At 44.7% G+C, this 15673-nt stretch overlaps 1 protein-coding gene across 4 annotated transcripts in view; it reads right to left on the bottom strand.

Annotated features, from left to right (window-relative positions):
- The window catches only part of LOC118891861 (core histone macro-H2A.1), an 80730-nt gene extending 76232 nt beyond the window's left edge, over positions 1-4498 (bottom strand). The window contains exon 1 of one of the 4 annotated variants that reach the window (XM_036845656.1): positions 4268-4494. The gene's annotated coding sequence lies outside the window, so the exon portion shown is untranslated. Of the gene's footprint in view, positions 1-4267 lie in introns of all 4 variants that reach the window. The other 3 variants (XM_036845659.1, XM_036845655.1, XM_036845657.1) reach the window with 3 other exon arrangements.
- Positions 4499-15673: the final 11175 nt, after the last annotated feature.

Raw genomic sequence — 15673 nt, forward strand, 5'->3', positions numbered from 1 at the left:
AGAGTACTGGCCTTCCTCATATCTATAAGACGCTGACCTCTGTAAAAGATGCAGCATCGAAAACTCTTAAATAATCAGGACACTCACAAAACCACTGGAACGGTCAACGGTGAAGTCTTTTATTATCTAAGCAATGAATGTGTGCATATTGATCTTGAGCAAAACATTGATTAGAACTGCTGGGGGGCTGCGAGTAAGACAGCCCTATCTCCAGCACCCAAGGATGGAGGAATCTGAGCTATCAGCGCTCAAGTCGCTGTTACAGAGCGAGGACTGCCCCATCCATTCCCTGCAGCTGGATAAATGCCCACGTGTCCACATGCATTTGTCACCTTCCCATCAACTCCAATCACGAAGGCAAACCCGAGACACTTAATTCTGAAGCGCAGGACACTAATCCTGTTTACTGCATTCTCTTCCGTTTACTCCTATCGTACCAAATGATTAACGGTGTCGTTGCTGTCATGTCCCCAGAGGCATGCGGATATACTACACAACTATCACTCACAGAGCAGGGGTTCACAAGCTGCACTCTGATTGGCTCAGAACAGAGACTTGGTCTGGTACTCTGGCCAATCAGGAAAAACATCTCTCTCCATTCATAAAACACTACACCATAAAATGAGGCGGATGGTTAAAGAACTTACAGTCCACCCTCAGTGAACCAAGGGACTGCAAACAAGGAGAGAAGGATAAATTGAGACAGTAAGTAAACCCTAAACCACACATTTTGTTCCAGCAGATACTACTCTCCTCACGTGTTAGGTTTTTAATGGCGGGAAAAAAACAAAAGCTGAACACAAGTGTTACTCACTACAAGCAGGAACAGTTAGCAGGAAGCTAGGCTGGGATTAAAATTTCACCTCTGCAAACCCACTCCGTGGTGTGCTTCCTGAGCGACACTAAAGGAACCAGCACTATTCTTCAGTAACAGTAAGGCACTGTCTGCCTGCTTCATAAGGACATTTTCCTTCAAACCTCCTCTCCCTTTTAAAGGTTGTGCGAAACTCAGAGAGAATCACTCCAATGGAAGGCCATCAGAGGAAAATGTGAGCTTCAGTAGGGCAAGACCCTGGGGAGGCTTGGCATCTAGAGGCTACTCAATATTTGCTGAACTGATGAAGCATTCCCAATAAAGGACATCTGACCACATCTTCCTCCTACTCAAGCCTTCCTCCTACTCAGAGCTTGTTACTGCTCTTAGGAAGAAGTTTAAATCCTTCAGTGTGTTTCTGATCAGGATCCTCTGTGATTTGGTCTGTTTGGCCCCCTGGCTTCACCTGACTCCCCTCTAGAATCCAGCCATCCTGAGCCTCTGGTAGTTCCCCCATATGACCTGTTCTCATTGTTCTCAGACTCTGCACATGTGGGGCAGGTCTCAAACACTTGTCCCCACCTGCCCTCCTTTGCCCAGCCAACTCTTACTTGGCCTTTCCGTGCCTGGTAAGGGCTTGCTCCTGAATAGGTTACTGTCTGGGAGCTGCTATGGGATCTACTGTGGTCTCCGGTACTGATCCTGCAATGGCTGCCTGCCTGCCTTCTCCTCCTCATATCAGCTTCCCAAGGATAAGAACTGGGCATTTCTTTTTTTTTTTTTTCTTTACTAGATTACCAGTTTATTATAAAAGGATATGACTTGGAACAGCCTGATGGAAGAGATACATAGGGCAAGGTCTGGGGAAGGGCATGGAGCTTCCATGCCCTCTCCAAGTGTGCCACTCTCTCCAAATCTCCATTTGTTCACCAACCTAGATGCTCTCTGAACCCTGTCCTTTGTGGGTTTTATGGAGGCTTCATTACATAGGAGGCACGACTGACCAAATTACTGGCCACTGGTGATTGATTCAACCTCCAGCCCTCTCCCCTCCTGGGAGGTGGAGGGACATGGCAAGACTGGACATTTCTTGATCAGGTTCTGTCCCTAGTGCCTGACCCTCAAGAAAATGATTCTCAAGAAGTATTTACTGAAAGCTGCAAGACACTGATCTGGAAGGCTTGATCCAAGTTAACAAGCTTTACAACTCTTTGGAATGAAGAGCTGGCCCACTTGGGCTCACTCATAAGAGCTGGGGTGGGGCCCAATGTATTTCTAAACTTACAGAACTCGGGAAGGACCCATAAGCCAGGTATGGGCCCCACTGAGCCCTGCCCCTTCCCAGTCCATGCGCCAAGAATGGGGCTCTGAAAAAGCTGACATAAATCCAAAGGCACACTCAAATGAGAGCTAGAGGCTGCTGAAATTCTGATGAACACCACATATAGATTCTTGTTGGGTTTTGTCAGGTTGGGTTTTCAGTTTATGCTTCTGTTTATTTAAATAAAGCTCCTTTAAATGGCTTGGGGTGCCATTAACTCTGAAGCTATTAGAGGCAGGTCTGAGAATACATGTATGTAGTCCAAGTCTCTCTTGGAAGGAAGGGATGAGGGATCTTCCAGAGATCTGCTGTCTGGAGGACCAGAAGAAATGGCAGATTGAGACGTACCCCTCCCTGATCTTGGCCCATTTGGCATAGACCAAGCTAGTGACTTATAGTTGTGTAAAGTGTAGAGTGTCGTGTGTGATGTTCCAGACAACTCTTAAAGTTTAATAAAATGTGAGCCATCCCTTCCTCATTCTAAAGGCCCTCCCTGCCTCAAACAATTTTCATATACTTTAACCCCTTCCCTCCTACTAAACGCCTTTATCTAGGGATCAGCATTAACAATGGTAAGAGATTAAAACAATAACAAAGTGGAAAGATTTCCCACTCTCCTCCTAAAACTAGAGTAAAGAAGAATTTAATGTCTTGAGGATTTAAAAAAAGAAAGAAAGAAAGAAAAATAGGTTAAAAACACATTTATCCTCATCGGGTAGCCTCTTGTGCAAGACTGAGATGCTACTGCCCAGCTTTGGTTAGTTGTGTACAAGGGGTATTAATTCCAGTTGCAGGCATGAGGTGTCCATTTCAGAGCTAATAACTCCTCTGAAAGACTAGTAACCGAAACGTGGCCTGGAGTACGCGGATTCCATCTAATTCACAACTAGAGTGTCCCACTCAAACCTAAAACTGTTCAAAATTCCCTGAGTCCCTAGAGCAGGAAGCCTTGTAACAAAGCACTTTCCCCCCTCCTTAATGACAAAACCTCAAGCCACAAGGGTAGAAGAGAGAAGCTAGCAGGAGTGCCCCTCTAATTGTCTATTCTTATATGCTGTTTATTGGATCATTAAAGTCTTACAAGGACTTCGTGGTAATTGTAATTATTGAATTTAAGGCTTGTCTCAGCTGTTTGTATCAATACATAAGTCTCTTACTTTCAAACTCAGGAATATTCTTCCCTAACATCTTGTCTAAAAGAACCTTCCAAGCAATCTACTGACAAGATCCTTGAGTGATCTGTGGTCCCTGCAGGAGTGGACGTGGGGCGCGCCATTCCGCACACCTGTTGTCAGGTGGCATGGCCAACAGCATCCTGCACACTCACCTCCTCACTCCACCCCACCCCCAGCGAGTCTCTTCCCTCCCGGCCTTCTCCACCCGAGGAACCTACAGCCTTCCTACAGCCTTCCGGAGTTACCTTACAAAAAAAACTCCCAACCACAAAGCAAACAAAAGGCCGGTCAGAAGACGAGCGAAAGCAGCGGGGGTTCCCGTGGCCCCTCTCCAGGCAGTCCCTGGACAAACTCCTCCCCGCGCCTGCCTGGCTGCAGTCCCGCAAGTATCCCCCAACCCCCCACCCCACCCTCCCAGCAGATACCAGCCAGACGCCGACACCAGGCCACCTGGGGCTCGGGCCCCACTTATTGTGCCGGGGACGGCAACTCGCCGGCGGACGGGCGCCTCACCAAGTACAACTCCGCGCACAACAGCTCCCGGGCGTCCAGGCCCAGGCCGGCCGGCCAGCTCCCCGCCGCCTCCCCCGGCCTCGAGTCCAGCCCGCCCGCCCCGGGAAGGGTCGCCGGGGGACGGGCCAGGGCTGTCTCCTGCCCACAAAAGCGCCCAGGCGCAGGCAGGAGGACGCGGTTCTAAGAGAAGTTGGCTTCCGGGTTTGCTTTTTGAACAAAACCAGAGGGACTCCCGCGCGGCCGGGGCAGGGCCTGGGAGGGCGCCGTGCGCGCGCGAGGCCCCGGCGTGGGCCGCGCTGAGCCCGGCGGCCCGAGCGCGGCCGTGCGCCGCCCGGTACGCGCCAGGCCCGGAGGCTCCCAGGCACCCTCGGCCGGAAGAGCGAGGCGGCCGGACCCGGGCGGCGGGGACGGGGCGCGCGGCGAGGGGGCCCGCGCGGCACTTACGGGGCGGCTCGGCGGCGGCAGCGGCAGCAGCAGCAAGGTGTCTGGCCTGTGCCCTCTCGGCCGCTCGCGCCTTTTCTCTCCGCGCTCCTGGCTGGCCCGCCCGCCTCCTCGCTTCCCGCCCGCGCGCCCCGCGCTCGCCCCCTCCGCCCGGCTCCGCTGCTGAGTGAACTGGAACCAGTAGCCGCGGCCCCGGGATTCCCACAATGCACAGCGCGCCGCTCGTCACATCCCATCCCGTCCCCGCGCGTCCGGCCACCCCTCCCGCGCCACCCGGGCGCCCCGGCCTTGACCCCAAGCCCGCGGCTGCGCGCGCGGGATCCTCCGCGCTGTACCGCCTGTACGTCGGTGGGTCAGTCCCCTGGCCGCATCGCGGCCCTGGCTCTGGCCCTCAGCCCTCGGTCAGCCCGCCAGGACACTGAACGCTGGGTCCCGCCCGAGCCGGGGACTCGCCCTGAGTTTAGTCCTGGGAAAGGGTCGGGACCCCGGCAGAGGCGCTTCTCCAGCGCGCGTCCCGGCCTGTGCGTCTCGAGTGACACTTATTGAGCGCCTACTGAGGGGGGCTTTTGCTGCCCATCCCTAGAAACCTTCCCATTAACGCAGGGAGGGAGGCACGATTGCTGTTACCAGCAAGCACTTTTCCCTCCCCAACCAATGCAAACCTCCCGCGCACCTCAGAACCTCCCGCTGTCTTTAGACACAAGCCCCCATCAAACCTGGTCTTCCCCGCGACCAACTAATGCGCACCCCTGAGGTTCTTCATAGTGACCCCTAGAAGTCTGGATCTGCATTGTTGCATGGAAGGCGTTTACTTCGATTCAGCAAATGTTCACTCTTGGACCCAAGTTGAGATTTACTGAGACAAACAGTGATTCTTTATCATCACACACATTTTTTTTTTTAAACTGCAGACAAGCAGAAAGAGGGGCCGATGCAAAACTTATCTTGTATTCCTAAATTGGTTTTTGGCCTGAAGGCGTTAGTGACCCATCCCAAGGACTTAAATAGGTGCCTTCCCTCTCCTTCTCTCCTCTCCCTCCACCAAAGCCACCTCAGCACCCAGCTGTGGACCAACTTTAGATAACAATACATACCCTCCGCAGAGTTGTTCTGTGGCTGCTGGAGTTGGTGATGGGAGATTATGAGTCATTAAAGACCCCTCCCTTCCCTCAAGCTGCCCCTGTAGCAGCGGTGGTAACCTCCTCCCCTCACCATGATGCTTTACACTATACTTTAAAAGTGTGCAGGCCGTTATAATGAGAGGCCCGCGCACCGCGATGAAGAGTGGCCCCCGCTTGCCACAACTAGAGAAAGCCCTCGCACAGAAACGAAGACCCAACACAGCCATAAATAAATAAATAAATAAATACTTTAAATAAATAAATAAATAAATAAATTTTTTAAAAAGTGTGCAAGGCAGTGTCCAAAACATGCCATTCACACATCCATTAATTCAGTTAACTACTGTGGTCATACTTTGTGCCATGCTCCAATTTGGGTGATGAAAATGAAGCAGTGAACAGAACATGCAAAAATCCCTGACCTCCTGAAGTTTGCAGTGTAGTAGGGAAAGAAAGGTTATAGGCAAAAGAGATGATGTGCCAGATGGTGTAAAGGCTATAGAGAAAAATAAAGCTGTAATAGGGAAGAAATTTTGTATCCTACTACAAGTTAATCACTAAAAGGGTGTTTCCTATAAGCTTAAATTATATATAATGGCTCATCTCTGCAAACCCTGCCTCCCAGGTAATGAGCATGAAACTAAAATACCTTTGGTTAGCTCACAGGAACCATCCTGACCAGGCCCACCTGTGAATGACTGCAGGGAGGAAGAAATTAACACATCCCCTCCAGAGGCTGACCAGAACCAGCAAATGTTTGACTCTACTCCCTCCCCTTTTAGTATAAAAGAAGCCTGAAATCTAACTCAGGCAAGATGGTTCTTTGGGGCACAAGTCCACCATCTTCTTGGTTTGCTGGCTTTCTGAATAAAGTCATTATTCCTTGGCCCAACAACTCGTCTCTTGATTTATTGGCCTGTCGTGCGGCAAGGAGTACAAGCTTGGGCTCAGTAACAAAGCAAGGAAGGGGGATAGGAGGTATGAGTTGGGGTGGGGTTTCAAACTTTAGAGAAGGCCTCCATGAGAAGGTGACATTTAAGCAAAGACGTGAATGAATTGAGGGAGCAAGCCAAGTGGATATCTGGGGGAAGAGTATTCCAAGCAGCAGGGACAGCAAATGCAAAGACCCTGAGGCAGAAGCGTCTCTGAAATCGTCAAGGTATAGTGAGTGTGTTCTTACCATAAAAAAAGATAATGTGTGACATGACAGAGGTGTTAACTAGTGCCAAGGTGGTAGTCACATGGCAATATATAAATATATCAAATCAACAGGTTGTACACCTTAAACTCACACAATGTTATATGTCAATAATATCTCAATTTTTAAGAAAGGAAGAGTGAGTGTGAGGCTAAAGTGGAATGAGTGAAGGGGAAAATTACAGGAGGTGAAACTGGAGAAATGATATTTCTTTGGGTCCAAAAACAAAGCATTAAGGATGTGTGAGGACTCCCCCAGGGAAGCTCCAGAGAGGTGCCTGGAAAGGGACAGAGATCACCCCCCACCCCAGTTGCTCTGTCCTTCCCTGCTCCTTAGGGAGGTCCCTCAGTTCTGCAGGGGCCACCCACCAGGTGAGGCTTCTGTAGGCCACAGCAAGTCGGGAGGATGCCAGACTTCAATAATTCACTCAACAAATACTTGCTGAGCACCTGCTGTGGACCAGGCTCCTTCCAGGAGAAAAACCCTCTAGGTGCGTTGCCACAATGCCCAGGCTCTGGTCCGAAACATAAGCAGTACTCCTAGAAACCTTAACAAGAGAGAACAGCTGGGCTGTAGGGAAGGCCAGGCACGTCTGGAGAGGGGGAGATGCCTGCAGCCTGCTGGTGCCCTGGCTGTTTACAGACCTGAGGCTTCCTCTTCCCCAGGTCGTTAGTGATGGCTAAGACCAGACACAGAGCATGATTGTCTAAGAGATCCCAATCTGCAACCCTAGGGCGCCAAGAAGTAATTCACTCACCTCCACACCAGCTTTGGTTTCTAAGTTGATTTCCCTGATGACATGGAAGTGGGTCATGCCTACAAGGCTATTTTTTCTTTCCATCTTATTGCACACTCACTATGTGTCAAATCATATGTATCCCATCATTTTCATTTCACATCAGCCCTAGCAGGCACACTATTTCTGGGACATTTCTATCCCCAGTTTACAGATGAAGACACTATAGATTCGGAAAGCTAAGAAATATGCTGGAGATCAAAGAGCAGGTAGGCTGGTGCTGGCATTCAAATCCAAGTTCTTCTGGGACCTGAGTTCTCATGGCTCAGTCCTGAAGAGAGCCCTTCTAGGGGCTTGGTTTCCTCTGCACCCAGCATCTATCCTCTGCATCCTCCCCCGCCATTCAGAATGGGTCTTTTTGTCCCCACTGAGTCATGCACTGTTGTCCTTGGGTTGGAGTCTATACCCCTCCAAGAGGCGGTCTTAGTGCCATCCCCCTCACACTCCCCCCCCCACCGCAGTGTGCCATTCTCATAGAACTCACTAGGAATATTGTCCCTGGGAGCAGTTCAAGATGCCCTCTCTCCACCTCTCTCCAAAAGGCTCCACCCCCCTTTCTCTTCCCCTCTAACTTGTGTGCCCTGTTCTTCCACCTCAGTGACATGCACTCTCCCCTAATCTGGCTCAGAGGGTTCCACCAGCTTTTTTTTCCCTCCAATTGCAAAATAAATGCATGCTCACTATGTAAAACTTGGAAAATAAAAATGCTCAAAAAAATCACCCTAAGTATACCACTGGGAGAGAACCACTGCTTCCCTTTCAGCCCTTGTATCCATATCTACTTAATATTAAATGTATTTGGGTTCCTATTGCATCTAGGGCTTGTTACCTGCTTTTTAAACTTAATGGTCCTTTATGAACATTTAACCAGGTATTCTACAACAGCAGTTCTCAAACTATTTGAATTCAAAATGCCTTTAGCTTCTTAAATTACTGACTGCAAAGAGCTCTTGTTTATGTGGGTTATATCTGTCAATATTTGTTCTATCAGAAATTAAAACAGAAAGATCTTAAATATCAATTTATTCATTTTTTAAATGTTAATATGTAAACAAGTTACACATTAATATAAATAATGTATTTGTATGAAAAATAACTATATTCTCCAAACAAACAAAATTTAGTGAGAAGAGTGTCATTGCCTTGCAACTTTGCACATTTCTTTAATGCCTGGTTTAATAGAAGATAGCTAGATTCTCATGTCTCCTGTATTTGGTCGTTGCTATCTATTGTTTTAAGTATAAAAAAATCCAGCCTACATTAAAAAAAAAACAGATATGTGTTTGAGAAAAGATAGAAGATTTTAATATCTTTTTCAGATACTTTTGGATGTTCTTCTTTGATACCATACCAAAACCCAAAAAGTAGTAGTTTCTTAAAGGTTAATAGCAGTGTAGAATCTGAAACCAATGGATAAATTTTTGAATTTGGTAACATAAAAATCCTTTAATCTACTTTTGTATTATTTTGAATGGATTTATTAATCTATCTTATTTTAGGGGGGGAATGAGCAGAATTCTTAAATTTTATTTTACATTTAAAATGTCTGCATTAGGACAGGAATAAAGACGCAGATGTAGAGAATGGATTTGAGGACACGGGGAGGGGGAAGGGTAAGCTGGGATGAAGTGAGAGGGTGGCATGGACATATATACACTACCAAACGTTAAATAGATAGCTAGTGGGAAGCAGCCGCATCACACAGGGAGATCTGCTCGGTGCTTTGTGACCACCTAGAGGGGTGGGATAGGGAGGGGATATGGGAATATATGTATACATATAGCTGATTCTCTTTGTTATACAGCAGAAACTAACAAAACATTGTAAAACAATTATACTCCAATAAAGATGTTAAAAAAATAAATAAATAAAATAAAAAATAAATTAAAAGTCTGCGTTAAAAAAAAAAAACCCACCATAAATCAAGTCCAAGTAGAAATGATAAGCTAGGGAAACATTATTTGTAACTCACACCACAGGCAAAGGGCTAATTTCCTTAATAGTCTATCTTATTTTTTTATCCATTATTTTGATGGATCTTTTAGCCATGCATGATTTGGTATAATCACTCATTGGTCATTTGGAAAACAGTGGTTCACTGAGTTATACAGATCTCCCAGTCTTCCAAATGCGAATTCCTTTCATGGTACAATCAGAAGATCACATTCCTTAATATCACCGCTGATATCAACAGAAGGTTTTTAAGTACTGAGAAGATTTCAAGCTCATGGTGGCAGATACAAATTTCCCAATATTGTAATTTTTGCTTGTAAGTTCAAATTTACCGTTGGCAACATAATGTCACAATTACCTTTCTTGAGGTGACAAGTTCATTTTATTCGTTTTCAAGAAAATGTCCACCATATACACAGGGCTGCATTATGAATTTCCTGGGCCTTAGGCACCTTTACCTTCTTGGGCTCCCTTCCTCCATTTAAAAACAGAAACAAAAACAAACAAAAAACCCCAGCACTGGTGTAAAGACAAATATATTAACATGATATATTACAACTATGCCTCATGGAGAATTCAGCCTTGCACACACCCGAGTCTGAACAACCACAGTTCATCTGTCAGTCAGGCCCACTTTCTCCATTAGGAACAGAGCCCAGGCCCACATGACTTTATGGGCCCATGAAAATGTTTCAACTTCTTTAAAATCAGAAGAAGAAAATGAAGGTTACTTCTTTTAGATCGAATAAAATATTTTAAAATATAACATTAATATATTTGTCTTTATACCAACGTAGTCATAAAATATAATTTTTATATTTCTTTATAGAGGAAGGGGCCCACAAAAGCAAAAGTGCCTGGAGCCCATGAAAATATTAATGTAGCCCTGCTGTCCGTCATCGTCGTTTCAAATAAAAATGGCGTTTCATGAAAAAAGCAGCTAGTTTAGCCCACAACTCAGTCACACAAATGCTTTTTCCTCAAGGCAACCATCCTAGTTTGTTATACAGCAGAAGTACTTCACAAATACTTCCCATGTGGTCACAGAGAACATTTTAAAATGTAAAATGTGACCTGAGGGGTCAAGAGCAATAAAATTAGTGATTTTTACTGCTTCATCAAGGACATTCTTAAGTGAAACTGTTGGGATTTTTTTTTCTGTGAGTGTTTGGCAATAAAGGATAAAATGATGATTAGTACAGTTTGGTGTCATTGCTGATATGTGCTAAGTCACCAGCAGTTGTACCCACGATTGTTTTTGCACCATTGGTGCAAAGACCAAGACAGTGAAAAAGTTAAATAATGTCTGAGCATTATCATGAAAAGTCTGGGGTCTCAGTGACCTTCGGGGATCTGCAGACCCCATTTTGGGAACCACTGTCCCAAACATCCTGGGCTGTACCATTATTTAGTTAACCAATTATTATTGGTTATTGTTGTTGTTACTGTTTTTCTTTCAGGCAATTTCCCACTCTATTAGAAAGACCTGATGAATGTCCTTAGAGATACATCTTTGTGCACATCTGACTGTTGAGGATAAGTTCTTAGAAGCGGAACTGCTGGATCAAAGAGCCATAGTTTACAAGCTTTAACACAGGTAGCCAAATGGCCCTCCAGAGATCTTGGGACAGGGCAGGCAATGGGCAGGATTGAGCATTCGTGCATTTCCCCAGCACCTCCTGGCCCCACCCTGACTGTTCTCCAAGACCTTTGATGATCTGAGAGTCAAACGGTGGGGTGTCACCATTTCCCTGGTTTAGCTTGACCTGATTTGTGGAAGGGCAGGGAGTGGGTCTCTAGTTAGTTCCTAAGCTTTTCATCACACACTCAAGCAAAGAGAAGTGAGTGTGAGTGCTCGAGGGAGTGGAGGAATCCCAGGAAAGAAATAAACCTCTCCCCACCGTCCTCTGCCCCCCGCAAGCAAACAGATGTGGTCTTTTCCATGGAGCAGATGCACCACCGTCTCGTCTCTTCCATTGGAGCCTTTCTTCCTTACTTCATTACTGCAGAGGTAAGTTCTCTCTCTTTGATCTGTAATTGGCGGTAACGTCTGACTCCTTCCCATGTTTTCAATAATCCCCACCCCCTCCTGTCTTTGTAAGCAGTTAATGCCCTTCTCTAAGAGAAGTACAGATGAATATTTACCCTTAATTGGGAACAACAAAGGAACTAAGGAAAACCATCAGGGCTACATTACCTTTTTCCAGGCCTAGAGGCATCTCTAGATTTAAATATTTTCCCCCCTGAGGTTAGAGCTGGATTGAAAATACGGTTTAAAGGATTTAGGCTACCTGTAGAGCAGTGGTGCTCAAAGGGACCACTGCAGGGTCCCTGAGACTCTTTACTGGGGTCTGTGGGTCGAGACTACGTTCATAATTAATTGTAAGGCCTTATTTGCCTTTTTCACTGTATTGACATTTGCACTGATATTACAAAAGCACTGGTGGGTAAAACTGTGTCTTAGCATAAATCAAGGCAGTGGCCCCAAACTGTTAGCAGTCATGGAATTCTTCAACACACACACACAGTTTCACTTAAGAATTAAAAGTGTCTTTAATGAGCAGATTTAAAAATTTTTTAAAGCCTGTGTCTGCCACCATGAGCTTGACAGTTGACAGCTTCCCAAAACTTAAAAACTTTTCTGATGATATTGGTGACGGTATTAACTAATATAATTTTTTGATGTTATATAATACAAATCTGTCAACATTTGGAAAGATCTTAAATATCTTAGTAATATATAAGATAGTATAACTTAGTGAACTTATATTTTCCAAATGCATGATGTTACAACATCATGCATTGGTTGAAAAAAAATTCATTCGAAGTGAAAGAAAAACCAATGGATTTAATGTCACAAAGTATGAAAAGTCCAGTGATATGTTTTAATATTCTACATAACTACTAACCGTTAGGAAACTACCACTTAATAAGTTTGGGTGTAGAATCAGAGAACAATATCCACAATTATCTGAAAAGGTTATTATAATACTTCTCTCTTGACTACATTAAAAAACAAAACAAAACTTTTCCATGGAAAAAGAAAACCACCATAAGAAAGTCAAAAGACAAATGACAGGGCTTCCCTGGTGGCACAGTGGTTGAGAGTCTACCTACCAGTGCAGGGGACACGGGTTCAAGCCCTGGTCTGGGAGGATCCCACATGCTGCGGAGCAACTAAGCCCGTAAGCCACAACTACTGAGCCTGCGCATCTGGAGTCTGTGCTCCGCAGCAGGAGAGGCCGCGATAATGAGAGGCCCGCGCACCGCGATGAAGAGTGGCCCCCACTTGCCGCAACTGGAGAAAGCCCTCGCACAGAAACGAAGATCCAGCACAGCCATAAATTAATTAATTAATTAATTTAAAAAAAAAAAGACAAATGACAAACTGGAAGAAAATACTGGCAAAATATAACACAGGTAAAAGTTATTGTCCTTGTCTTAATCTGCTTAGGTTGCCATAACAAAATACCATAGACTGGGTGGCTTAAATAATAGAATTTCCTCACAGTTCTGGAGGCTGGAAAGTCCAAGATCAAGGTTCTGGTACAGTTCAGTTTCTGGTAAAAGCTCTCTTCCAGAGCACACGGCCACTTGTCTTCACATGACCTTTCCTCTGTACACGTGTACAGGGAGAGAGAGAAATAGAAGAGATTATTCTCTGGTGTCTCCTCTTATAAGGACACTAATCCTTTTGGATTAGAGCCCCATCCTTATGACCTCATATAACCTTAATTACCTCCTAAAGGCCCTATTTCCAAATATAGTCACATTGGGGTTAGAGCCTCAATATGAATTCTGGGGGGACACAATTCAGTCCACAGCAGTCATATAAATATATCTTCTGAAAACTGGGGGGGAGATTTAAAATTCTATGGAAAAAATGCTCAGGGACTTCCCTGGTGGCGCAATGGTTAAGAATCTGCCTGCCAATGCGAGGGACACAGGTTCCATCCCTGGTCTGGGAAGATCCCACATGCCACGGAGCAACTAAGCCCATGCGCCACAACTACTGAGCCTGTGTGCCTAGAGCCCATGCTCCATAACAAGAGAAGCCACCTCAATGAGAAGGCCGAGCACCACAACGAAGAGTAGCCCCCGCTCGCCACAACTAGAGAAAGCCCATGCCCAGCAATGAAGACCCAACGCGGCCAAAAGAAAAAAATGCTCAAATGATACAAACGATTAACAAAAGAGATATAAAAATGGTGCTTAAAATATGAAAAGATGTTCAACTTCACTCATAAGAAAAATGTAAATAAAAATACACCTAGGTATCATTTCTCACTTATCAGACTGGCAAAAGTTCAAAAGCTTGAAACTACACCCTGTTGGCACAGCTGTAGGAAACAGGATCTCATATATTGCTGGTAGGAATACAAACTATTACAGACTTATGGAGGGGAATTTCACAGTATTTAATAAAATTATCTTTGTATGTACCCTTAACCAAGCAATTCTGCTTTTAGAATTTACCCTGAAAATGCACCCCAATGACACGAAAATACAGGCCTTCAAGATTATTCATTGCTTCACTATTTGTAATTGCAAAATATTGACAAATACTTAAATATCCAAGCATATAAGATTGGTTGAATAAACTCTGATACATACACACAGTATATACTACACACTGTAAAAAGAAAGGATGAAGATCTCTATGAACTGATTATGGAGTGATTTCCAGGAGATATTGTTAAATGAAAAAAGCAAAGTGCAAATGAGCATATATAGTGTGCTACATTTTATATAAGAAAGAAGGCAAAATAAGAAAATATACATATATCTCTACAAATAGAAACACAGGAAGGATAAACCAGAAAACAATGAACATAGTTAACTAGAAGGGGTAAGGGGCAGAAAGCAAGGGAGACAGTAACATTCTTCTGAGTATATTTTGCACACTTTTGGCTTTTGGAAGTATGTTAGAGTTCCACATATTCAAAAACTAAAATTGCATCTGTAAGAATGAACAGGGAGAACATTTCTAAAACTGAAATCAAACTAAAACCAGTGAACCCAATTTATTTCAAATGAATACCATAACCCTACTGAATGCAGGGGTGGGCAAAGAAGCAGTTGACTTTACTTATGAATACAGTATTTGATACTTTGTCTGGGGTGAGGAAGGAAGGCAAGGAAGAGTTACAAACAAATCCTGAACCGTTTTTATTGTTTGCTTTTTTTTTGCAATGCTATAGGAAAATCAATTCTAAAACAATTTTTTGGGGGGGTAGGCTGCTTTGGGTCTTTGTTGCTGCGCGGGCTTTCTCTAGTTGCGTGGAGCGGGGGCTACTCTTCGCTGCGGTGCGCGGTCTTGTCATGGCGGTGGCTTCTCTTGTTGCGGAGCACGGGCTCTAGGCGCGCAGGCTTCAGTAATTGTGGCTCGCGGGCTCTAGAGCGGAGGCTCAGTAGTTGTGGTGCAAGGGCTTAGTTGCTCCGCGACATGTGGGATCTTCCCGGACGAGGGCTCGAACCCTTGTGCCCTGCATTGGCAGGCGGATTCTTAACCACTGCGCCACCAGGGAAGTCCTCTAAAATAGTTTTGGATCTATTATAGGTTTTAGAAAAAAGAGTAAATGTGTTGATATTATTGGAAGCCAGGGTTCTCACCATGGGGAAAAGGGATGTAGAAATATGGAATGGAGGAAGGCAAGGAAGAGCCCTATGGGGATGAATTGGGACTGGAGGTACTGGTGTGAACTCATTTCTAAAATAGGTATATATAAATATATATGTGTACATGTCTGTATATGTTCACACACATATATTTGTGTGTGCATATATATATGTGTGTGTTTATTATACACGCATGTATTTCCTAGCTCTAGCTGCTGTAAAGGCCAAGAACAAAAGACACCCCTGTAGCAATATGGATATCTAATACCCAGATCTTGATTTTTAATACCATTTCCTACTAAAAGGAGTCTAGGGCTCCTTGGAGAAATGGCTCATTCTAGGGCTAGGGCAGGAAATATATAAGACTGGAATATCTTGCTATGCTAGGAAGTAGGGAAATACACATGCACAGACACACACACTCACAAAATGATGGGAGCCAGTTAAAGAGGCTCAACAATGAACCAGTTTAACAGGCTCCCATGGGCCAAATCTGGGACAATCTGACAGATTTATGAGTCCATACTGATTATAAAAAGATAATATATGTACATATATAATATATACTTATACATATAGTATATTGCATATAAATATATATTTAATAGATACTTATACATATAATATTTATTTATTTATATAGAAAGGGGGAAAAAGTTCTGTTCCTTTAGTAGAATGACAAGTGGCAACTAGAAAATGTAGAGGGAGTGCTGGAGTTGGAA

The sequence above is a fragment of the Balaenoptera musculus genome, chromosome 3 (assembly GCF_009873245.2).
Source record: "Balaenoptera musculus isolate JJ_BM4_2016_0621 chromosome 3, mBalMus1.pri.v3, whole genome shotgun sequence".
Classification (NCBI taxonomy): domain Eukaryota; kingdom Metazoa; phylum Chordata; class Mammalia; order Artiodactyla; family Balaenopteridae; genus Balaenoptera; species Balaenoptera musculus.